Below are 25,660 nucleotides of genomic sequence, written 5' to 3' on the forward strand. Positions count from 1 at the left end.
CCCATCTTCTCTGCAAGGAGTTGGACATTCGGATTCAATCAGTGGAGGCGATGCAACTTGAACCTGGGGTTGTAAATTCAAGACTTACGTGTCTGCCATCTTCCGTATCTGCACATGGAGGCCAAGAGAGCCAGTCTGGGAGGCTGGATTTAAACATACTAACAATAGTAACCGGGACCCAGAGAGCAGCAGAAATCAGAAGGGAAAAGCAAGTGTTCCTGGTTTACTCAGGGATGTCTTACTCCTTTCAGGACAAGCGGCTGCTGAATTTTGGTAGAAATCCCAGTGTTCTTTCAATACAAGTGTCTTTTTGGCTTGTGCGGATAAAAATAAATAAAAAAGAAGATAGCAAGGGAATAAACGAGGCAAGAAAAAATGGGCCAGTTAGAGGAGTCAACAGGGGAGGGCAGAGAAGTGTGAAAATCGGTCAGTATTCTATTTCTAAGGATATAATTCCTGTGTTTTGTGTTCTAGAGCTGCCTGCTACAGGGCTGTATGGATAAGTGTTCACTGTCAAACAACACATTCTCGTTAGAGGAAATCTGACAAGATGATTCCATGCCTAGGAAATTGTTTGCCATGTAGCAAATTCTAAGCATGCTGAAATCGGAGTACTTCTTATTTCTATAATTCTTCCAGCAGTCCAGACTACTTTGCAATAGAATAATAGTCAATATTTTAAGTTTTTCTTCTGGAATGATTATGTCACAGTAAATAATTTTCTGGTTAGAAAGAAGTATAGTAAAAGATAACAGTAGAGTTAAAGCCTCTGAATTAAAACTATAATCACATTTATAGTTTATTTATTTATAAATACATTAAATATAAATACATTTCAGTTTGAGCTTGTTCTTTCCTATAATATCGAGAATAAAATTAATACTCAATTCACACTTTTAGAAATTTACATTTAGAAGACTTCAGAAGTGAGAAATGAGAGAGACTATTCAATAAAATACTTAAATTGCACTAATATTTAAAATATTTTTCACACGGAAATATGGAAAAGTTGCAAAGATTTTCAGACCTTTAATTAATGAAAGAAAAGACAGAGAAATCATAAATAACTTTCTTACGGTTTGCTCACCATTTTCTGTAGACTTGTAGCCAAGAGGGGAAGCCTTCCAGCTTGTTTACTCATCTGAGGCTTTGTCAGAACTCTCCTGGTCTGGACTGATCAGCAGCACCAGGATTCAACCTGCCCCTCCTCATCTCCAGAGAATCAGCAGACATGTGACTGACCCAGCACTGGGTTTAGCCCCATCAGATAGCCTCGATGCACGAGGCCCAAATGCCACTACAGCTCTGTTTTCCCCGTTTAGCATGGTGTGGGGGACGCGAGAGGGTGACACTGACATTCTTACGCTGAGTTCTTTCTGCTTGCATATACAGTTCGCACATAATTTTGAGTAATGTGTTAGGGGAAGGATTACAGTTGTCAGCCATATTATGTTTCCAAATAGGAACGTTTCATACTTTTGAGGAAAGCTTGTAGGCCCTTAGTGTTTAGCTCTCAGCGTTCCATTTCAGATTGCTTATTTGTATCATTACAGGTCTCATTCAGGTAATACTAACGTCCAGCATTGTCCTAAAAGCAGACCTACTAAAACTCAGTCACGTATTTGGTATATTCATGTGATCCCAGGTACAGACGTGATTAGAAATAGTCCTGAGTGTAAGGTCGTAGAACTCTTTCCCGTAAAAGCATTCTATCAAACTAAATGCCTTCTAGGAAAGCAACATGCACGTTAAGTACTAATGGAAAATGTTGCATAGAGCAAATTCATTTCCTCTAATCGTCTTCCTACTCCATACTTTGGCACCAGGGACCAGGTTCACGGAAGACAATTTTCTTTTGCCAGGAACCAGCATGGGGAGGCGATGGGCTCCAGGTTGCGTTCCCAGGAGGAGCTGGAAGCCGAGATCCCTGGCAGGTGCAGTTCACAGTGGGTTCCAGCTCCTGCAAGCATCTGCTGTGGGCTAACCCTCCCACTGAGGGGCAACACTTCCAGTGCTGATGAAGCTTGTAGCCCGTCCACCCCCGGCCATGCGTGGGGACCAGTCCTAGTCCTGGTAAGCAGCTTGGGGTGGGGGCCCCTGCCCTACAGACCATGACCCTGCCTTGTTCCAGGTGGTCCTCAGAGCTCTTTCTCATGTTAGACTCCTGGGTCCATCCTCTCACCTGCACGGCCTGGCACAGCGGCTGATGCAGGAGTACTTACCCACCTCATTGAATATATTAGGTCCTACTACGATTAGACCGTTCGCCAGGTGATGGACTGTAACAGTGCATAACGCAACAAGAAAGTAAGATTCCCGCTCTCAGAAGAGCTGCATTCTAGATCAGTGACGCTTAGGCCACAAAGTAGAACTAAGCTGTGTGGTTCAGTCTGCGAGAGTGAGTACTGTGGGCGTGAGGATGTCGCCAGGAGTTTAGTACACCCGGGGACGGTGGCCGAGCACCAAGCAGCAGAGAAATTGCCCTCTGAGAGTCGCCCTCCAGGCACTGGAATGCAGCACGGTGAGGAAGACAGGAAGGAGGAAAGCGGGTGGCCTGGACCAGGGACAGTCTGAAGCATGATTGAAGCCCCGGAGAGAGTGAAGGGAGAAGCTCCAGTGACGGAGGTGGCCAGCAGTGCCTGTCCCTGAGACGGGACTCACTGCACTGCACGAAAGGAGCGTTTGGACCTGCGGATTCACAGTCACTGGATGGGAGCAGTGGACGTGAAGGACCACGCTGACTAGCAGTGCATGCAGGGGTCTCGCTCTTGCCATGGGACAAAACAGTTGGCCTGAAGCCATCCGGAGATGGGCAGCCTGAGATCAGAACTCAGAGCTGCGGGTGGCTTCCTCTAGGGGCTGCCAGCAGGGCCCAGACCCTTGGGAGGTGCTCACTATCAGAAGACAGTGAGCCAAGGACGGGTCTCCACCAGCCAGCGCAGGCTCCCTGAGCCTACCCACCACCCCACCAGAAAGCTGCTGCTGGCCTGCTGGGATGGAGGGGCTCGGGTCGGGTCTGCCTCCACAGGTTGTCTGCCAGAGAAATGGTAGAGAAACCGGGACAAACCTGGAAGTGGCCTTTTGTGTTTCTGTCTTCTCTCTCCTCTCTGTCAGGTTTGTCTTTCATTTTGAGTTTCTGTTTACTTTTTCTTTCTCCTTCTTATTTTTGTATGTGTGCACGTGTTTTCTCGCCTCTCTGTGCCTCTGTTCTGTTCTTTCCGTCTCTTCCTTTTCTCTTTCCCTCCAGGTTCTTCCAAACTGGTTCCCCACAGTTAGCGTGATCCCTCTCGGTCTTCCAACCTTACTTCTAATGGCCTCCTCATTTTCCAATTCTCTGTTTTCTCCTTCAACTATATTAAATTTTAACTCCCAAGAGCAAAATTGACACATCATTTTATACAGCATATAATTTTTTGGTTTGTTCTAGATTTTGTTATACAACCACAAATCTAGTTTATATTGTTAAAAGTGACAAATTAAGGGTTAACTTAGCTTATCATTTTCTGGGCTATGTTTGATGCTATCGGTACCACTGTAGCCAAAATTAACATAATTACTCTAAACAGTTGTTGCTCCTGGTATTCCATGACCAAGACTAACTAAGAGTCACGGGAAATTCTGTACCACAGTGCCAAAGAACTAGGAATTGGGCCAAACAAAAACTTTCTATCTCCAACAAACTCAAGAGGTACGATCTTACAAAAGACTCAAAACCCAAAAACCAGCTATACCTGAAAGCTACCTCAGAGAAGTAGTCATCACCTAAGAATCCTAAACACTAGCAATAAAGCAGCCCACCATAGGCAATTTACAGGCATCAGGAATTAAACTTAAAAAAAGAAAGAAAGAAAAGAAAAAATGAGAAGACATTTACACAAAATGCAACCCCAGACACTAAGTTCGCCAAAGGCAAATCCAGGAAGCAATGAGGTGAGACAATCAGAAAATCCCCCACCAGGCCTCCCTGAAGCATTAACAACACAGCAATTAAGCGAAGATCTGGAAGAAATGAAATCAGAAATAATCTCTAGATAACTACAGAGATGACATACAAAATGACCAAGGTTAGTGATGCTGGAACGGACAGAGACAACAACAAGATAGGCAAGCTTAAGAAAATTATGGGAGCTCAGCATAGGAAAGAGATGCAATCCATGACGCAGATTCAAGCAGACATCCAGGAGAGTAAAAATTCCACTGACAGTATTTGAAGTAGATTGAGCACTGTGACAATAGGATCTCTGAAGACGGGCTTGCAGTTAGCAATCAGAAAAAGAAAGATTTCTCAAAAGTAGCAAGGAACCATGAGAAATCAGTCCAGCAGCTGCTAGACAAGACAGAATAACTAAAGAGTGATTGGAGTCAATGAAAAAGCAGGAGATACCACAAATGCCATCAAGAAAATGTTCACAGACATCATGGTGGAAAACTTTCCTAGTAGAGAAAAAGAATTTGACATACAGATAAATGAGGCTTGTAGAACTGCAGTCAGCAGTGTCCCGAAAAATTCTACAGCCAGGCACATCATAGTCACGATTCCAGAAGTTCAACACAAGAGTGGAATCTTTTTTTTTTTTTTACCAGTACCAGGGATCAAAATCACAACCACATGCTTGTAATGCCGCTGAGCTAAATCTCCAGCCCCAAGAATAGAATCTTAAAAACTGTTAGGGAGCTGGGGATTTAGCTCAGCAACATAAAACACCTGCCTGGCTAGTGCAAGGTTGTGAGTTCGATTCCTGGTACCAGAAAAAAGCAAAAAACAAACAAATAAACAAATAAAAGCTGTTAGGGAAAAGAACAAATCACCTATAAAGGAAAGACATCAGAATCACAGGTAGGGGCTGGCGATATAGCTCCACGGCCAGTGCCTACCTGGCAAGTGCAAGGTCATGAGTTTGATTCCAGGCACCAAAAAAAAAAAGAATCACAGCTGACTTCTCAGCACAAACTCTGAAGTCAAGGGGAGCTAGGAGTGAAGTGCTCCAAGGTCTACAGGAACACAGCGAGCAAGCAGGAGGCCGCGGACTGCAGCAGAGGAGCGATTCCTGAATCTAAGGAACTTGTTTCTTCACGCTCTTCAGACAGCAGCTCTGATGTGAAGCTGTCAAAAAGTTAAAGAGGAGGGGCTGGGGATTTAGCTCAGTGGCATAAGCACCTGCCTTGCAAGCAGGCAGTCGTGAGTTCGATCCCTGCTACCGATAAAAATGAAAAAGACCAAAAAAAAAAAAAAAAAAAAAAAAAAAGTTAAAGAGGAGAAAGCAAGTTGCCCCAGGACAAGGGGGAGACTTGGAGGGCTCTGTGGTCATCTAGTAGAGCCAGGGAATGATAACATGCTCCTGACTGGAAAAATGACATATGTCAGTGCTCGGGATTTTAAAGGAGAAAGTTCTAGAGAATGTTGGGTAGGTCCAGAAGGCAAAGTAAAACAGGAAGAAAAGATATTTCTTTAGATCCGGAGCAGTGGAGCCAGCGGGAGGAGTAGATTCTGACACTGACGATGCAGTGAGAAAACTGTAGACTCTGAGCCATAAAAACCTGTACTGTTGTAGGTGTTTCACTGTCTTTTTATACTTGCTTTGCTTCCTAAACATTGTTTGCCAAGCTGTTGTGTATCGGGGTTGCAAAACAATTTCTAACATGAATACTTCTTTTTAATGTACATTATTAAAAATGTTCTGTGTAGACCAAGTGCGGTGGTGCATGTTTGCAATCCTACCGCTCAGGAAGCTGAGGCAGGAGGATTATTGTGAGTTCAAGACCAGCCTGTGTTACAAAGTGAGTTTAAGGCCATCCTGAACTGCTTAGCGAGACCAGGTCTCCAGAAAAACTTTTAAAAAAATGTTCTGAGTGAAGCTAATTGTCAACTTTATTAAGGATTGTTTTGTGCCCACCATCTAGTATAAAATAATATCAAGTAATATCAAACAATATAAAATAAAATAAAAGGAAAACAACTTTCAGCCCAGATTGAAGTAGCCTGCAAACGTATCTTTCAAAACTGATGGAGAATTAAGATACTTCCATGACAAAGAACTGCTGAGGAAATTTATAACCACCAAACCAGCTCTCCAAAATGTCCTGAAAGACATTCCAGAAAGAGATAATAAGGACTACAGTGCCATGAGTCCCAACAGAAGGAATCCACTAGGCAAAGCAAACAATTAGAGGGAAGGGAAATAAAGAGAGGGAAGCTAACAACAGGCAAAGTCATGACAAGGATAAGTCAGTATGCATCAATTACAACCGTCAGTGTTAATGGTCTCAGTTCACCATCAAAAGACACAGGCTGCAGAATGAACCAAAAAACAAGATCTAACAATATGCTGCATACAAGAAACACATGTAATTCAAAAAGAAATTCATAGACTGAAAATCAAAGGGTGGAAAACAATACTCCATGTGACAGAAACCCAGAAAAAAACAGGAATAGCTATTCTATTTACAGACAAAGTGAATTTCAAGCCAAGACTGATTGAGACAAAGTCACTATTTTCTCATGAATGGAACAATCCAAGAAGAAGAGATAACAATCATAAATAATATGCAGCAAATATATATAAAATATATATAGTGTACCCGCTATATAAAACAAATACTAATGAACATGAAAAATCAAATAAACTCTAATACCAGACAGATTAACTAGACAAAAAATAATAAAATATAAGATTTGAACAAAACTTTTGCACAAATGAACTGAGTAGATATCTATAGTGTGTTCCACCCCACAGCATCAGAATACACGTTCTTTTCAGCTGCACACAGGATATTCTCCAATATAGATCACAAACTGGTTCAAAGAACATGCTTAAATAAATGTGAAGGAATTAAAATTATTCCATGCATACTACCAGACCACAATGCATTGAAATTGGAAATGCGGGGGCTGGGGGAAATGCATGGCAAAAGAAATGACAAAAAATTCATAAAATTATGAAAATTAATAAAACATGAAAATTAAATAGCACCGCCCTAAGCAACCCATGAGTCTCAGATGAAATTAAAGAAGAAATTAGACAGTTTTTACAGATAAACTATAAAGACAATAAAACATACCATAACTATGGGACCCAATGAAAGTAGTCCAGGGGCTGGGGATTTCACTCAGCGGCATAAGCGCCTGCCTCGAAAGCAGGCAGTCGTGAGTTCAATCCCCGGTACCGATAAAAAAGCAAAAGAAAAAGACAAAAAAAAAAAAAAAAAAAAGTAGTCCTATAGCAATAAACCCTCATATAAACAACTTAATGGTAAACCTTAAACTTCTAGGAAGACAGGAGCAGGCAAAGCCAAGAGCTCATATGAGAGAGGAAATTATAAAGATCGGTGCAGATATTAATGATTGGAGACTAAAAAAAGATAAAAAGGATGAATGGAAGAGTTGGTTCATTGAAAGGTTAAATAAAATGGACAAACTCATGGCCAAACTTATCCCAAAAAAGGGGAAGAAGGCATGGGATTTAGCTCAGCAGCATGAGCACCTGCCTGGCAAATGCAAGGTTGTGAGTTTGAGTCCCAAAAAACAAAGGAAGAAAAGATGCAAATCCACACAAGGAGAAATGAAAAGGTGAAATCATCACGGACTACAGAAATCCACAAGATCATCTGTACTTACTTTGAAAACTTGTATTCGAACAAGATGGAAAATACAGAAGAAATGGACAGATTCCTAGATACATATGAATTGCCAAGTCTGAATCAAAAAGACATAAACATCCCAAATAACCCAATATCAGTCAATGAAGTCAAAGATGTAATTAAAAATCTATCAACAAAGGAAAGCCCAGGCCTTGACAGACTCACTGCTGAATTCTACAAGAAATTTAGAGAACCTAACACCACTACTTCTCAAACTCTTGAATGAAATTGAAAGGGAAGCAATATGCCCAAATTCATTCCTGGAATCAAGCATTATCCTGATAGCACAACCAGAAAAAAATCCAACTAACAGTCTCCTTAATGAACATATATGCAAAAAATCCTCAGTAAGAAATTAGCAAACAGAAAACAGCAAATCATTAAGAAGATTATACACCATGATCAAGTGGGATTCATCCCAGGGATACAGGAATAGTTTAACATAGGTAAATCAATAAATGTAATACACCATGTTAACAGAGCCAGTGTTAAAAAATCATATTATCATATCAATAGATACAAAAAAAAGCTTTCAACAAAGTTCAGCACCTATTCATGATAAAAAAAGAGCTCTACATAAAATTGGAATAGATGATCTTTATCTCAAACTAATAAAAGCTATCTTAACAAACCAACAGCCACCATCATACTAATGGACAGAAACTGAAAGCTTTCACTCTAAAATCAGGAGTAAGCCAAAGATGCCCACTGTCTCCACTCGTATTTAACATAGTCCTGGAAACTTTAGCCAGAGCAATTAGACAAGAAATAAATCAAAGGAACAAAGGAAAGGAAGAAGTTAAACAATTGTTATTTGCAGATGACATGATATACCACATAGAAGACCCAAAAACTGCACTCAAAAACCGGTAGATCTGGCCAGGCAGGGAGGCACATTCCTGTAATCCCAGCACTTGGGAGGCTGAGGCAGGCAGATCACTGCAAGTTCCAGACCAGCCTGGGCTACAAAGTAAGCCAAAGTTCAGCCTCAATGGCATAGTAAGAACCTGTCTCAAAAAGACAAAAAACAAAACAAAACAAAACAAAACAAAAAACCTGGTAGATTTAATAAATAAATTTAGTAGCATAGCTGGATATAAAGTCAATACTCAAAAAATCAGTAGCTTTCCTGTACATGAATAACAAACTCACTGAGAGAGAAATCAGGGAAAAAATACCTTTCAAAATAGCAGCACCCAAAAGAATGAAATACCTAGGAATTAATTTAATGAAGGATATAAAAGACCTCTGCAATGAAGCATTCTCTACAGCATTCTCTTGCAAGCAGGCAGTCGTGAGTTCGATCCCCAGTACTGATAAAAAGGAAAAAGACAAAAAAAAAAAAAAAAAAAAAAACTACAGCATTCTGATAATGGAGATTGAAGAAGATATTAGAAAATGGAGAGATATCTCATGTTCTTGAGTAGGAAGAACCAATATAGTGAAAATGACCACATTCCCAAAACTGTTACATAGATTCAATGCAATCTCAATCAAAATTCTGATATCTTATCCCACAGAATTAGAGAAAAGAATGCTGAAATATATCTGGAACTGGAAGAGACTTAGAATAACTAAGGCAATGCTGAGCAACCCAGGCAAGACAAGGTGGCATCATTATCCCTGACTTGAAACTATACTATAAAGCTACTGTCTTAAAAACAGCATGATACTGGCAAAAAACAAAACAAACAAACAAACAAACAAAAAAAAAAAAACACCAGACCTAAAGACCAACAGAACAGATTAGAACAAAAACAACTCCAGACACACGAAGCTACCTTATCTTTTACAAAGTGCTAAGCATATTCACTGGAAGAAAGCCTCTTTAATAAATAGTGCTGGAAAAACTGGCTCTGCACATGCCAAAGACTAAAATTGGACTCATATCTTTCATGATACATTAAACTAAATTCAAAATGGATCAAAGGTCTTAATATTGCCAGGGATATAGCTCAGCAGCACAGTGCCTGCCTGGCAAGTGTGCGGTTGTGAGTTCAATTCCTGGTACAAAACACACACACACACACACACACACAACAAATAAAACCAAGATCTAAATTTTAAAATAGAATCAATAAATCTATTGGAAGGTAGAGTAGGTAAAATTCTTGAGGACAGGTATAGGCGAAGGATTCATGAATAAAATCCCAATAGCAAGCTGGAAGTTTAGCTCAACCGCACAAGCACTTGCCTGGCAAGCACAAGGGCATGAATTCAATCCCTGGTACAAATAAATAAATAAATAAGACCTGATTGAACAGAAAGTATCATAAAGAATTAACAACTGGATTCTCATCTTTAAAAAGCTTTTACACAGCAAGAGGAACCACCAACAGCATGAAGAGACAGCCCACAGTGTGTGGGAGAAAATGTTTGCCAGCTGTTTCTCAGACAAAGGATTATTATCGAGAACATATGAAGAACTCAAAAAAGTCAGTTCTCCCAGGTTGAAAGACTCAATCCAAAAATGGGCATCTGAGATTAAAACATACTTCTCAGATGATGAAACACAAACAGCAAATAAATATACGAAAAAATGTTCAACATCACTAGCCATTCAAGAGATGCAAATTAAAACAGTACCGAGATTCCTCACCTCAGAGAGAATGGCTATCATCAAGAAATCAACCAATAACAGCATTGGTGTGAGTGTAGACTGGTGCAACTATGGTGTACTCCTCAAAAACTAGGACTAAAGACCCTATTTGACCCAGCTATTTCCCTCCTGGGCATCTTCCCAGAAGAAATGAAAACATCATACCACAGCAATACATGTGCACCCATGTTCATAGTAGCACAATTTGTAATAGCTACATCCTGGAAACAACCTAAATACCCATCAACTGAGGAATGGATAAAACAGATGTGGTATTTTTATACGATGGAGTACTACTCAGCCATAAAGGATAAGCTTGAGACTTTACAGGTAAATGGATGCAACTTGAGACCATATTCACTAGTGAAGCAAATCAGACATGCATATATAAACATCATATGGTCTCACTAGTGTGAGAAGCTGAAAGAAACTAACTATATCCATAAACGAGTGGTAAGATACTTATACTGATTTCTCTGATCTCACTGAAGAGAAAGGCTTGTGCTAGTATTGTTCAGATAATTAAATGTAGATGTCTTGTATTCTAACTGATCTGAAGATAACAATGTGCAATGTATACACCATTGTTACCACCAACTGTTGTGTTTTGAAATTTTATTTATCTTTAAAATAAAATAATATTTTTTTTAAAAAAAGAGTGTAGCCTGAGGAAATAGACAGATTCCTAGAAGCATATGAAGTACCAAAACTAAGTCATGAAGAAGTAAAACTGCTGAATAACACAATTTCTATTAATGAAATTGAAAACATAATTAAATCTTTACCTACAAAGAAGAGCCCAGGCCCAGACGGATTCACTGCAGAACTCTACCAGAAATACAAAGACCTAATGCCAACACTTCTCAAACTCTTCAATGAAATTGAAAGGGAAGCAATCCTTCCTAAATCATTCCTAGAAGCAAATATTGCTCTAGTACCAAAACCTGAGAAGGACCCAACTGAAAAAGAGAACTACAGACCAATTTCCCTAATGAACACAGATGCAAAAATCCTCAATAAAATATTGGCAAATAGGATGCAGCAAATCCTCATACACCATGACCAAGTGGGATTTATCCCAGGCATGCAGGGATGGTTCAATATACGTAAATCAATAAATGTAATACACCATAACAATAGAGCCAAAAGTAAGAATCACATGGTTATTTCTATAGATGCAGAAAAAGCTTTTGATAAAGTCCAACACTCATTTATGATAAGAACCTTGCAGAAAATTGGAATAGATGGTCTTTACATCAATATAATAAAGGCCGTCTATGACAAACCAACAGCCAATATCATACTAAATGGCCAAAAATTGAAGGCCTTTACTTTAAAGTCAAGCCCAAGCAAGGATGTCCCTTATCATCACTCCTATTTAATATAGTACTGGAAATACTAGCCAGAGCAATTAGACAAGAGAGAGAAATAAAAGGCGTAAAGATAGGAAAAGAGGAAGTTAAATTATCATTATCTGCAGATGACATAATACTCTATATAGAAGATCGCCAAAACTCCATTGAAAGACTCCTCGATATAATAAATAAATTCAGTAATGTAGCTGGATACAAAATCAATACTCAAAAATCAATAGCATTCCTATACACTAACAACTAAGTCACAGAGAAAGAAATAAGAGAAGCCACACCTTTCACACTAGCAACCAAAAAAATGAAATATTTAGGAATTACTCTCACGAAAGAAGTGAAAGACCTATACAGGGAAAATTATAATACTGAAAAATGAAATTGAAGATGATCTCAGAAAATGGAAAGAAATCCCTTGCTCATGGATAGGAAGAATAAATATTGTGAAAATGGCTATTCTCCCAAATCCTTTATACAGATTCAATGCAATCCCGATAAAAATACCATCAACATACCTCATAGAACTCGAGAAATCACTCCTAAAATTCATCTGGAGCGAGAAGAGACCTAGAATAGCAAGGACAGTTCTAAGCAGCAAAGTCAAGGCAGGAGGTAATACTATCCCTGACTTGAAGTTATACTACAAAGCAACTGTAGTAAAATCAACACGGTACTGGAACCAAAACAGAGCCGAAGATCAGTGGAATAGATTAGAAGATACAATCACAACTACAAACACACTCAACCACCTTATCTTTGATAAAGGGGCCAAACATGTTCACTGGAAGAACGACAGTCTCTTTAATAAATGGTGTTGGAAAAACTGGCTCTCCATATGCCAAAAACTAAAACTAGATCCATGCCTATCACCATGTACTAAAATAAAATCTAAATGGATCAAAGATCTAAATACTAAAATAGAAACGCTAAATCTATTGGAAGACAAATTGAGTAAAAACCTTGAAGACATAGGAGTAGGTAGAGAATTCATGAACAGGACTCAAACCGCGCGGGAAATACTTCCCAGAGTCAATAATTGGGATTACCTCTTATTAAAAAGTTTGTGCATGTCAAAAGAAATCTTTTGCATAGTGAAAAGAAAACCCACAAACTGGGAAAAAAATCTTAGTGAGCTGCCCCTCAGACAAAGGACTTCGGTCTAAAACATAAAGAATTTTAAAAAATCAGACCCCCAAAATTCAAAGACCCAATCCAAAAATGAGCATCTGAGATGAATAAACAATTCTCAGATGAAGAAATACAAATGGCAAATAAATATATGAAAAAATGCTCATCATCATTGGTCATTAGAGAAATGCCAATCAAAACCACATGGAGATTTCATCTTACTCCTGAAAGAATGGCCAATATCAAGAAAACCAACAACAACACATGCTGGAGAGGCTGTAGGGAAAAAGGAACTCTCCTACACTGTTGGAGGGAGTATAGACTGGTGCAACCATTGTGGAGGTCAGTCTGGAGATTTCTCAGAAAATTAGGACTGGAAGCCCCATAAGACCCAGCTATACCACTTCTAGGCATATTCCCAGAAGAACTGAAAACATCATACCACAGTGATATATGTGCACCCATGTTTATAGCAGCACAATTTGTATAGCCAGATCTTGGAAACAACCTAAATGTCCATCCACTGAGGAATGAATAAAAAAGTTGTGATATTTTTGTACAATGGAGTACTACTCAGCTATAAAGAATGATCACATTGAGATATTTATAAATAAATAGATGCAGCTTGAGACCATACTCATAAGTGAAATAAATCAAACTCACATGTAGAAATACCAAATAGTTTCCCTAGTGTAAGAAATGATAAGAATACATAAAAGTATATGGTAATCATGATTCCCAATCATATTGGTTTGAAGCCATATAATGTTTTCACTCATTAATTGCAATGGTTTTAACTTGGGTTGTTCAGTTTTAGTATAGGTGATAGTATGAATAGCTATTTTGAAGAAAACACATCATAAAAGCCAGTGCTGATTTAATATCATCTTGTTTTGAAGTCCCATCAACCTGTTGTACATCTGTTTCCACTGGTTTTAACATGTTGTATCTTACTATATTTACTATATGCGATAGTATAAACAAAATTTTTATAGGCAAGGAGATAATATAGAAACCATTGTTAGTTTTCTGTTAGCTGATTCTAAATACCCTGTAATTCTTTCATTCTCTTGAATGGCTTCACACTGTCTTGATATGCTTGATGCTATAGTATACGAAGTTATACTCAAATAATTCAAGGAAAGAGGCACTATGGTGACTACTATTATGTTAGATTATCTGGTGGTGAAACACAGTGATGCTTACATTGTTCGGTTCTGACCTGTGTTGTTCGGTTACAATGTCCTCTTTTATCTCAATCTCCCCCCTTTTTATTTTTAGTTAATCTATTTTTTCTTATTTTTTTTCAATTAAGGGAAAACTAAATTAAAAAATAGCGGTATATATTATAGTTACTTTTTTGTTTTCCTATTAACCTGATTTGAACCCCAGTATTGCTCCCCCCATCTTGTTCTGTCTGATTTTACTATATTTTATTTGATAGTATCAAGTTTGAGGGTATAGGAAACCACTTTGAAGGCAATAATATTTACTATGATGCCCATTATGGTTTGACTATTATCTTCTTTTGAAGTCCTATAAGGTCTCCAGTGTAGGTTTTATTGGTCTTGTTCTGTACTGTTTTGATCAATTCTATTATAACTGATGATATAGGCAACTCAGTTTAAAAATAGCAAGAGGCACAATGGTAAGCACTTTTGATCACCTGGTATTCTATTTTTGCATCATGTACTATGCACATCCTTCTGTTCTAACCAACTCTGTTTTGTTTAGTCACGTTTGATTTTATTCTCTTCAAAAAAAAAGTAATAAGAACTGTGGGAGTAAAAAAACCCAAAAAGTGTAATTGTTATTGTAAAAAAGAGAGGAAAGGAAGGTGGTCTAAGGGATATAACTGCATGTATGTTTGAGTGTGTAGGATGGAAAACCATATTACTGAGGTTTTGTTGGATCATTGAAAGGAACTGTCTGCAATCTCACTGTATGAATGTCCACTTTAAATGCTTTAATTTTATTATTTGGACAACAGTTTCTCAGATGACAATATGTAACCTATTGACTAGTGATTTCTTACTGTATATTTTTTTCTTGAAATTCTGTATTACTTGTAACCTTTTACTGCTTTGTTTTTTTATTTCCTTTCTTTTTTCTCTTTAAATTAAAAAAAAAAAAAAAAGAGTGTAGCACATACCAAGAAAGAGTTGCACATTGCGAAGGGAACTCTTTGACGCAGACAGCCATGGTGAGGGAGGAGAGGACCAGGCACATCCTCAGCGTAGGCCAGGGCCAGGGCTGCAAAGGTGAGTGTGGGGGTGGCGGGGAGAGCTAGCCGCCACAGCCGCCCAGGAAGGAAGCACTTTTAGACAGGTGTGGACAGTCTTCACCAAGCAGTCTCTTAAAGGCTGGTCACGAAAGGAAACTGAAGACATCAGGAAACATTTTGTACTCTGCTGTAGTCAAGTATTGGGGACCTGGCCAAGATCCCCAACTGCCTGTGTGAGGAGTACAGCAAAAGGAAGAAATAAGCAGCAGAGACAAAATTGGCAGTGCATGATGGGGGCTGGGAGGTCAGCGCCTCAGGGCCAGCAAAGACCCAGGGACTCCAAACCAAACCCTGCTTACTGGGTGCGGACAATGCAGTGGGTGTGTGCAGTGGCGGGAGGGGCCAGCGACAACTCAGCAGGCAGCGGATGATCCTGGGGTGACTCAAGAGGGCAGAGACGATCTTATGCTAAGAAGGATCTTGCTCTGGAGTCTTCTTATTCATCCTGGTAGTTTCAGTGTTGTCTTAGTGGGTGGAGAGGGTGGCCCATCCCAAGCGCTAATGGGAAGTCTCAACAAGGTGACACCATGATCCCAAGCCTCCATTTATCCCTTAGGGAAGGTGCAAAACTAACCATCCTGGTTCTAAATAGACTGTGGGCTGTGAGCGCAGCCACCTGGCCTCTCCACCATGTGGCTGACCCAGAATAACCGCTTCAGCTTCGCTCTGTGTCTCCTGCACACTTTCCCAGCAAACTGTGGGTAAACAAGGCCATTAGAACAGCAGGTTGTATCATCCTGAGAAAAACGGGGGCGTTTTCCACCATGTTGCTGAAATGCTTGCTTTGGTTTCTTGCGATGCTTGGCAAGTCAAGATGATACAGGGAATGAAACTGTATGTCCAGTATGGGTTTGTGTTCTCTAAAATTGAAGAATGAATTTTAGGAACAACCGAGGTCAAGAGTGGAATATACTTATTGAGAGAAAGCAAGCTTCTGTCTGAGAGACTGAAGGGCCCAAGCGGGTTGCCAAAGACGCTGTCTTTTTAGAGACTTTCATAGAGTCAAATCATGAGGTGAGATGGATCCACAGTGGGGGAAAGTGGGAATTTGCAAGGGGGGTATGAGACAGAACTGTGGCCGATCAGTAAGATTAATTGCTCAGGTGAAATTGATTCAATCAGAAACAATGGGGTGGCAAGTCACTAGTAAGAGATGCTTCCTGTAGGGGGTGGGATGCTGACTCCTGCTTCCTGGGGTGATAGGGGACTACCTGGACTGTGGATCCTTAGGGTATCATTGCATTTGCTCTGCCTTTTGTCTTGCAATCCAGCCCGCAGCAGGAGGTGATTGATCGTCTCTTCCAAGGCTGCAAGGTGTCTGAACTTATGCTCTGGCTCCTTTGAGGCTCAGCCCTGACTGAATGCCTATAATATTTGTAACTCTGCTGCCTGTGACAAAGGGACAGTGTCAGAAGAGAGGACAGGACTGTCCAGGTAAGTATTATCTACAGGACGCTGGGAAGCACCAGAGCTCACCAGTCCAGAGCTCAGTGGACCAGCTGTTCTAGATTCTGCTTGTGCTCATGCAGTGCGAGGCAGCGCAAGCTGAAGCCAGCAGTCCTAGGAAAGGGCTCCCGACACGAGCCTTCTACACGGGTGACATGCTGGAGAACAGAGCGTCTGTCGTCTTTGGACCTGCTGCGTCCAACCCTGGCAGGCTCCAAAGGTGGCGCTGCTGGGGGCTGTGCCCCTCGGGCCCCCGAGTGCCACTGTTGACCCTGTGCACATCTCGAAGTTCATTCCCGTCAGTGAGCATTGAGCTTGCCCGCCCTGCCAGTCCCGGTGAGTCAGTCTTTCTGGCCTTACTTCTGTGTCCTGGCGTCCACTGCACTGCCTAGTACACCGCACTGTGGACGGGACAGCTCTGCAGCTTTCTACCTGGACTAGCTCCAGGGCTACGCTGACTTTCACATCAACTTACCACAAACCAGGCACATTCCAGTTACCGTGAGGTCGGTTGTGTCTTAACACATTACACTCCTTGTTCCCACCCAACCTGTGGAACTGAACTGGTCTCCAGGCCCCGAGCCCTCCAGTTCAGTTCACTGTGCCTTATGTGGTCCTCTGCTCATCTGTCTCTCTGTCTCCTGCCCTGTGGCCCTCAGCAGCAGCTTCACACCCAGGGTCGGCTGTTCTACAGCAACTTGAGAACACAAAGTATGGACAGAAAAACAGTCTTAATCTTGAAGCCTCACTGCAGAGGGCCTCGGGGTGCCCACAGGCTGGGGACTAAGTCTGAAAGCCCTGGCCTAAGAGACTGAGAAAGTGCCTTGTGACTCAGAGTGCAGGAAAAGATACAACAATCCCCAGACACCATGCAGATTTGAGATCAGGATCCTAAAACAGGAACTGAGAGGTCAGCTAGGGGTTGTTGATTTGCTCAATCATGTGGACGCTGGCAGGGTTGGACCAAGGCCCAATCCGAAGTCTGTGGTTTGACTGAATGACTGCATGTGAAGAAGAAGGCCAATGGAGACAGGAGCAGATGTGAGAACTGATGAGAACTGACTCAAAATCGAAGCCAGGTGTAGAGGAACATAAAGGCAAGGCAGAGCAAGGGTTAAACACGAGGAGGGAGCGCTGAGTGATAGGTTTGAGCAGGGTCTGTTATCATTTTATTTGGTTCTAATGTGCAGTTTGACATTTAAAAGTGAGAGTAAGATGTTTTGCTGTTACGGAGGCTGAAGGCTGCATCAGAGGGTGAGGATCTGTAGGAGGGTCAAGAGTTGGATTGTTGAAGGAGAGATCAGGAACAGAAAAGCCATTTGCCCACCAATACTTCCGAGCTAACAGAGTACAGAGTGTGCACTGTGGAATCTGAATGCCCGAGCTAAAGTCAGTAGACTTCTAGTTGTGTTATTATGGGCGAAAGTGAAGGGTTCTTGCCCTAGTGTAAATTACTCTACGGTTATGGCGGTGGTCTAACACGGCGCAAGGCCAAAGCGGGAAGCCTACCACTTCCTGCTTCCTCCTCAGCCTTAACTGCACCTCCCCCACCTGTTTGTGCACTAAGAAAATCCCAACCAGCTCCTCGCACATCAGCAGTGCCCACCCTACACACTACCCCGCTCAAAGGTTACCTGTGTTCCGTGTCCGGCATGTTCTGGTCTAAGGAGTCAGCCCAGCTGCCATGGGCTGTGTGCTCCTTCCCATGTCCTCAGCTCAGTAAACCTGTTCTTTCTGTACTTTTGCTTCTCTATTGTGTCAGGAAACTCTTTCCTAACGGTGCCTTGTGACTCAGATGGCAGAATGTGTTAGCTCCTAAAAATCCCTCCCAGTCTGAGCCCCCTGCCTTGTCTTCCTCCGGGACTGTTTACTGGCCGCTGCTAATCCGCATGCAACAGCCACCTTCCTCACTCCAGGCAGATGAGCTACAGCCGGGGTTTTCTGTTTCCATTCCTTAGTAAGCTTGTGACAGAAAACCCATCCTGCCACCTGGAACAGGGATACCAGTTTGCTCCTTAGGCCGCACAGCCTGAGGCAAAACTGTTATTTTTGTTCCCTGGGACCCTGCCTGAAAGTGATCTGGCCGAGGAGAATGGGTGTTGGAACTTTCTGTGTCACGCTTTCAAAATAGGTGACGACCTCTTGTGTTAAGTGTGACCTGGGACAACTGTCATGTTCCTCAGGTGGAGCTAGGGCTCTTATATCCTGAGGCAAAATTGGTTTTTTAGCTCACTTTTAATTAGGTCATGGGAACTACTATTTCCTGTCCCCCGAAAAACACACCTCTGGGTCCCTGGTTCATAACCTTCGTGCTCTTGACCTCTAGAAGGCTATAAAAACCAAAAAGCTGACCTTTTATTTATGCTTTTGTCACAAGGGCGGCAAGTTGGCAAAAACCCTTCATTTTTAGGCCTTTTTCACTTTAAGGATGGGTCTTTCTCTCACTCTGTCTTCTATGGTGGCCCAAACACTTCTGGCTCGCTCTGCTCCACCCCCTTGGATGATACGTCTTTCCCATTCCCCTGGGTCGCCATCTTTCCCATCCCCCCTGGGTCGCCATCTTCCCTGCCGGCCCACAGTATGCCGTCTCCTGCATTCCAGCAAGCTGCGTGGTTCTCAGCAGCCATCTTGCTGTAGCTCGCGTAAAGGACAGTCAAACATAAATTAGGTTCCTTTTCCACTATTCTTATTTCAAGATACCTCCATTAATTAATCTATACAAAGATTTAAACTAGTCTATTTATTGTAGTTCAAATTAGCCAAAAATATTTGAGTGCATTCTGATCTTGTAAGATGACTGTCAGTCTATATATCTGGCGTCTGTTTGTCCATTTGCCTGCTCTATAAACAGCTGTTCTTTTTTATTTGAGTTCAAAGATTTTCTCCTTCTCTTTTACATTTTCAGATCATTTAGTCAAGGTTTATTTGGATTATAGATTTTAAAAACATGCTTCCACCTAGATTGCCAGCTGGTCAAAATGATGCTAGAATTGGTTAAACAAAATCCCTTGGGGTGAGGAGACATGGGACAGGACTTCAACTGATAAACAAGAAAGTGGCCACCTGGTAACTTTAACCAGCTCTTATTCATAAATTGGAGGCCCCAATGATCTCATAGCCTTATAGGAGACACCCCAACTAAAGTTCATATGGCTGAGACAATTCATTGTGATCTGATGGTATATTCATGCCTTCAAATGTAAAATTGGGATTATTTATGAGGACAAGTATTTTCTTTCAAATCCAGGCATCTGCCTTTTTCTTGTGCTCCTGCCAGGAGATTCAGGTCAGATCAACAGGAGGTCATCATCAGTCAAATGTCAGGCCCTTGTATTAAGTCCTCTCTATAGTGGGACTTAATGTAGCCTTTGCAGACAGGGCCTATACCATGCAGATTCCATACTCTCTTCTTTACCCATAGCTTCCTAATTATTTTTTTAAATGTATGCAATATATATGTTATACTTAGAGATGCTTGAACAGTGAGCAGTCCAAACAATTATCACAAATTTCTTCAGTGCTCAAATGTTAAAATACCCTGGTTAATAGAAAATAGTAGTTCCATTTAATAATAAAAAAAATAGTAGTTCCATTTAATGTTCTATATTAAGCCTACTGCCTCTACTGCACTGTACTGTTATCAATCTTCTGGATGTTCAACAACTTAAATTAAGAGACATTTATAAATTCCTTTTGGATTCCTTTTGCTGGGATCCACCTTTTTTCAAAAAAAAAAAGGTTATATGATGCATATTGGGGTCATAGTTAACTACACTCAACTGGAGTTAAATGACACCATAGCAGATCTCTCTCTAAATAAAAAGATAAAATTAATAAAACAGGCCATCCTCCAAAACTCAGATGGCATTAGACATTCTAACAACCAGGAGGTACTTACACAATTGTAAAACCTAAATGTGTGTATGACAACTGAATGACATGTCAGTTTCTAAAATTCCCTGGCCCTTATCCTTATCCTCCTTATGGGAAGCCATTACTAAAGTTATAATCATAAATTGATTCTATTATTTGACTCCTGCATACTTAATTGATTCTTTGCCTTTGTCTCCTTTAAACTTAACGCTGTACACCTACCCAAAGTGACTGTGGAGGAGACAGATATCTTCCACTTGGGCCAGATCCCAAGACAAAAGGCTAAGCTTAGCCCTCAAACCACACAGGGAGACCTTCTTAATATGACTTTGCATGTTTTCAATGACAGAGATAAAAACCAAAAGAAAAAATAGCAATCTGATCTGTTAGCAGTGACACTTGGAGTTCTGAGACAGGTAAACTGAGACAAGACAGAGCTGCCTGACCTCCTCCCAGACTATGCTTCAAGTGCAGCAAAGCCGAACCCTGGCATTCTTCTGGGGCCTTGCCCTTATTGCAATCTCAAGGGCCACTGGAAGAGTGACTGTCCTAGCTGCCAGAGAGCGAGTAAGTCATCTCTAACTCCTTGCCCTCACAGGAGATCTCATTACCACCAGATCCATCCATCACTGACTGAACTACTCGGACTTGCTGCTGAAGACTGATGGGGCTTGGGGCTCACAGCCCTCCATTAAGGTATTCTTCTCTGAGTGCCAAGTCCCACTGGATGTCTCAGGTAAGACATTCTAGGTACGTGAACATAGAGGCCATGTATAGTGTTCTTCCTAGTTTTCAGGCCCTTGTATTAAGTCCTCTCTATAGTGGGTGTTGACAGCCAACCTATGTAGCCTTTGCAGACAGGGCCTATACCATGCAGGTTCCAGACTCTCTTCTTTACCCATAGCTTCCTAACAATTCCAACATGCCCCACACCCCTTCAGGTAGAGAACTTCTTCAAAAGCTTAACCTCTCCTTTACCTTCTCCCTCCCCATAGCTCTCTATCCTCCAGCCACCCTCATGATGTGCCACAAAGCCATCCCCTCTCCTCCCTTCTTCTCTGGTGGATCCCACAGTTTGAGACACCTCCAATCCCACCTGTGTACCCATGCCATGCCTATTTTAATTTGTCCTAGAGATCCTTCAATTTTTCCTTGCGTTCCTCAATATCCCATAGCTTCTAAATATTTACAGGGACTTAAACCTATAATCAAGTGCCTTTTAGACAATGGTTTTCTTAAACCTACCCATTCACTCTATAATACTCCTGTTCTCCCACTATTCAAGCCTGATGAGTCTTATCGTCTAGTGCAGGACCTTGAGGTAATCAGCAGTGCTGTTATCCCAACCCACCCAGTGGTACCAAACCCTTATACCATGCCCTCTCATATCCCTCTCTCAACCACTCACTTTACAGTCATAGATCTTAAAAATGTCTTTTTTTATTCCATTGTGTTTATGCAGACTGACCCAGACACTCTGAGGTCTCAATAACTTACACCTGTTATCTCTAGTAAAACCTCTCCTCAGGGACACATAGCACCCCCTTCCTTTCCTATTCATCAGTTTCTCAGACACAACCCTGGTCAGCACTGGCAGGTAGATTTTACACACATGCTCTTCCACAAAACTCTCAAATATCTTCTCACCTTTGTACTTTTTCAGGATGAATAAAAGCCTTTCCCACAACCAGGGAGACTGCTGATGTACTCACTAAAGTCCTGTTACAGGAAATCATCCCAAGTACTACAACTAAAACGGAGTGGCCCCTACCCAGTCTTCCTCGGAATCTCAACAGTGGTCAAGGTCGCTGGAGTGCCATCCTGGTTCCACATCACTCAAGCTAAGCGATGCCCTCCTAACCCTAACTCCCCTGACTCACATATTCTGAGAGGTCATCTCACCTCCCATCTCCCCTTTCTGGCTCACCAAGGCCCCACAGCCACAGTTTTCAGGCTAGGTCATGTTTTGTTATCCTGTTTGGTTCCTGATCCCTTCCATTCTATTAGTGAATTTTTCACTGTAACTATCTTAGTTCTCTCGGCCCTCAGCTGTTTAGTTAAACATGAGACTCCTGTAGGTCTAAGATCTCATGTCACTTATATAGACAGAGTCACGACCCTCCCCACTCCTATTCTATAATTTCCCAAACACAATTCAGTCATCAGGCCTTGTATTTCTCATGCTTCTTATTCTTTCCAGCTCAACTCCTGGGCCAAAGATGAGCCCTACCTACCTACACTATTAACTTTTACCCTTTCAGATGGGGAAATAATTACCTCTCACAATTCCACCCCCCAAACTCCACGCTTATTTTTCAGACTCTCCCTCACCATGGCCACTTAGATCAAGGCCACTTTTCCTTCTACCCCTCCTGGGCCCTTTAATTATGACAGTGGCCTGCCTCCTCATAGCCTTGTGTTTTTATTTCTCCAATCGAGGATGCGAACATTCACCAATGATTAATTCCTTGTCCTGGCTGAAACATCTGGTACCAGCTTCTACAGGGTCATCAACCTTCATTCTGTCAACCTTCCTGAACCCCAATGGCGCCCCCTTTCAGCAGCAAGTAGTAAGAGAGAGACTTTGCCCTTTTCCTAACAATACAAAGATGGGAATGAAAGGTTCTTGTCCTAGTATAAATTACTGTACATTTATGGCAGGGGTCTAACGTGGAGAAAGGCCAAAGCGGTAACACCTACCACTTTCTGCTTCTTCCTCAGCCTTAATTGTAACTCCCCTACCTGTTTGCATGTGAATAAAATGCCAACCAGCTCCTCGAGTGTCAGCAATGCCCGCCCTAAGCAGCACCCCCACTCAGAGGTTACACATGTCCCATCCCCGAATTCGAAGGAGACAGTGCAGCTTCCATGGATCGTGTGCTCCTTCCCACGTCCTCATCTCAATAAACCTGTTCTTTTTGTACATTTGCTTCTCTATTGCACGAGAAAACTCTTTCACAAAGGCAGAACAACAAACTAGTTCTGTAGCTCAGTGAGTCACTGTCTGTTAACTAGGGCTGAGGATTATGGCATCTCATTCTTGGGCTGTGGACAGTTAGATAAAGTGTGCTCAGATCTGTGGCCCACGCATACTAATAACCACTGTGGCAATGGTCATTTCCATTAGAGCCATTGAAGTCAACCGACCTTAAGGCAGGAGGCAGAATGTTGGAGAGAGCTTCCATCGGTCCAAGACTCCACGGGAAGGGGCTAAGATCTAGAAGACAGTGTGCCTATCTTCTGAGACAAGTAGCAGTGGTAGGTGGAACAAAAACTTGTCCTGTGACTCGCTGGGGGTCAAGGCAGAGGCACGGACATGATCTGGAAGTGAGGATGCAGACTAAAGGGTTAGCAGGACCCCAGTAGTAGGCGGACTACTTCTAAGACTCTGTCCTCAAAGTTTGAGCCTCCAGATTCCTCTCCTCTTCCTCTGTGCATCACTGAAACAAGAAACTCTCAATCTGAAGTTGATTGCTTCTACTGTTACAGGCAGCCAAGAGTTAGATAGAAATACTCTAGACAGTCAGACAGGGCTGAGACCTCAAAGGAGCCGGTGCTGAAGGCCAGAGGGGGAGATGACACCTCCACTGTGGGCCAGACCTCAAGACAAAAGATAAAACAAATGCACCCACATACTTCCTGAGGACAAGCATCAGGAATTGATATTCTCACTAGGTCTCTATCACCCTGAGGAAGCCAGGAGTCACCATCCCAACCACCCACAGGAAGAGTCACTGCTGTTAAGCATGCCCACTGGCTACGTGACTCTTTCCTCATTTGTCTCTGAGTTAGTCAATTTTACCTGTGTAATTAATCTTATTGGTTATCATAGTTCTGTCCCACCTCAAGCCCATCTTGGCCTGCCTTACTTTGCAGTTTTACTCTATAAAATCCCTAGAAAAGGTGGGGTCTTTGGCAACCCACTTGGGACCCCTTCTGTCTCTGAGACAGAAGCTTTCTTTCTCTCAATAAACATATTCTGCTTTTATACCACACATCTAGTAGGCTGGAAGTTTCATATTCCCCCTCAGTCTAACGTCACCCTCTTGTCTTGAGATTATCTCTGCAAAGCTTTCCTTTGTTCTAAGTCCCTCACTCTGATTTTATTCTCTCTGTCGCCAGGCAGATGTGACCTTTGCTGCTGTACACCTGGTGCGTGGCTGATCCTACTGCCCTCTACGCACGTCCTGTCCTACACACTCTGTCCCTCACACTCGAAGTGATAATAGTATTTCAGAGCAACCCTAAGCGCTTTTCCTGGAATCCGTGTCTTCTTTCCAGCCTCAGCCTGAAGTCCTCTGTGAGATTTACCTATCGGTGCAGACCACAGAGGACTGCGGTTCTGAGCTTCGCCCTTCTCTCCTCACAGCTCACAGGAATCTGCCCTTTGTCCTGGGCTCTATGCAACCCCCAGGCCCTCGCCTTCCAAAGGTTTTGGCTTGGCCAGCTGGTTTTCCGGACCTTGTGTGATGTAGATTTTGAGCAATTTTACGAGAAAAGGAGCTCAGGGAGGTGTCTCTACCGTGGGTGGTCCAGGGTTGAGGTTCCTGGGGTGCAGCGACAATGCATCAAGCTTTGTGAGAGCACATTCAGGGTCTCAGCAGGAGAGGAAGCCCACTGCTCTGAATCCAACGGGGCATTCCTTTCTGTGAGGACTGTCTTGCTCCCTAATAAAACTTTATGACAATTGACTGGAGATGGGGTTAACGTGCTTAAATCATAACCATGTAATTAACATTTGTATGGCGAGACTAAACGAAGTACCACGGCGTGTCTTCCCTAGAGGCGGAGAGCATGGCTTGGGTCATAAAAATAGATGACCCAGCTTTGTCCGTGCATAACTCAGGCTTGGCCCTCTGGATAACCCCAGTGAACTCTGAGTTCCTGCCGCTGATGAGCCCACAAGGCTGAGGAGGAGAGGATAAGGGCCTTGCTGCTACTGAGTGACAAGGTGGATGGTGGGAACAAGGACTGCCTGGTTGGCCCTCTGGGGAACTGGAAATGACAATGTATGCACGCCCTTTTCAACCACAGTGCAGCAGATCAAATAAGGTCCTGGTGACCAGGATAACATTTCCATCTCTGGTGAGGGATGCCAGCCCCTTCCACCACCACTGTTGCAGGCAAGACAAGAGCTTAGGAGCAGGTCGGGGAGAAGGTAACAGAGGACTTCTCCTAGCAGCTGTGCTCTCACCTGTGCGGTTTCAGAAACAATAGCAAGTGTGGGCCCTGTCCAGTGTTTACCCTTAGACAGCTGAAAGCTTGAGCGGGTTTAATGTTTCTTTACTTCTGAACTCAAATAGTATCTACTGGCGATCTGCCCAT

The 25,660-nt window shown here is 42.2% G+C and overlaps 1 long non-coding RNA gene across 4 annotated transcripts in view; it reads left to right on the forward strand.

Annotated features, from left to right (window-relative positions):
* The window catches only part of LOC111756869 (uncharacterized), a 39,224-nt gene extending 14,198 nt beyond the window's left edge, over positions 1-25,026 (forward strand). Inside the window, exons 3-8 of one of the 4 annotated variants that reach the window (XR_010043548.1) lie at positions 1,863-2,073; positions 16,288-16,450; positions 20,934-21,071; positions 21,999-22,905; positions 23,463-23,593; positions 24,462-25,026. This is a non-coding gene — a long non-coding RNA (uncharacterized LOC111756869). Of the gene's footprint in view, positions 1-1,862; positions 2,074-16,287; positions 16,451-20,933; positions 21,072-21,998; positions 22,906-23,056; positions 23,259-23,462; positions 23,594-24,457 lie in introns of those variants that run through there. The other 3 variants (XR_010043530.1, XR_010043532.1, XR_010043540.1) reach the window with 3 other exon arrangements.
* The last annotated feature ends 634 nt before the right edge of the window (positions 25,027-25,660 follow it).

The sequence above is a fragment of the Cavia porcellus genome, unplaced genomic scaffold (assembly GCF_034190915.1).
Source record: "Cavia porcellus strain 051 isolate PalLab524CR breed Dunkin Hartley unplaced genomic scaffold, mCavPor4.1 scaffold_2, whole genome shotgun sequence".
NCBI lineage: Eukaryota > Metazoa > Chordata > Mammalia > Rodentia > Caviidae > Cavia > Cavia porcellus.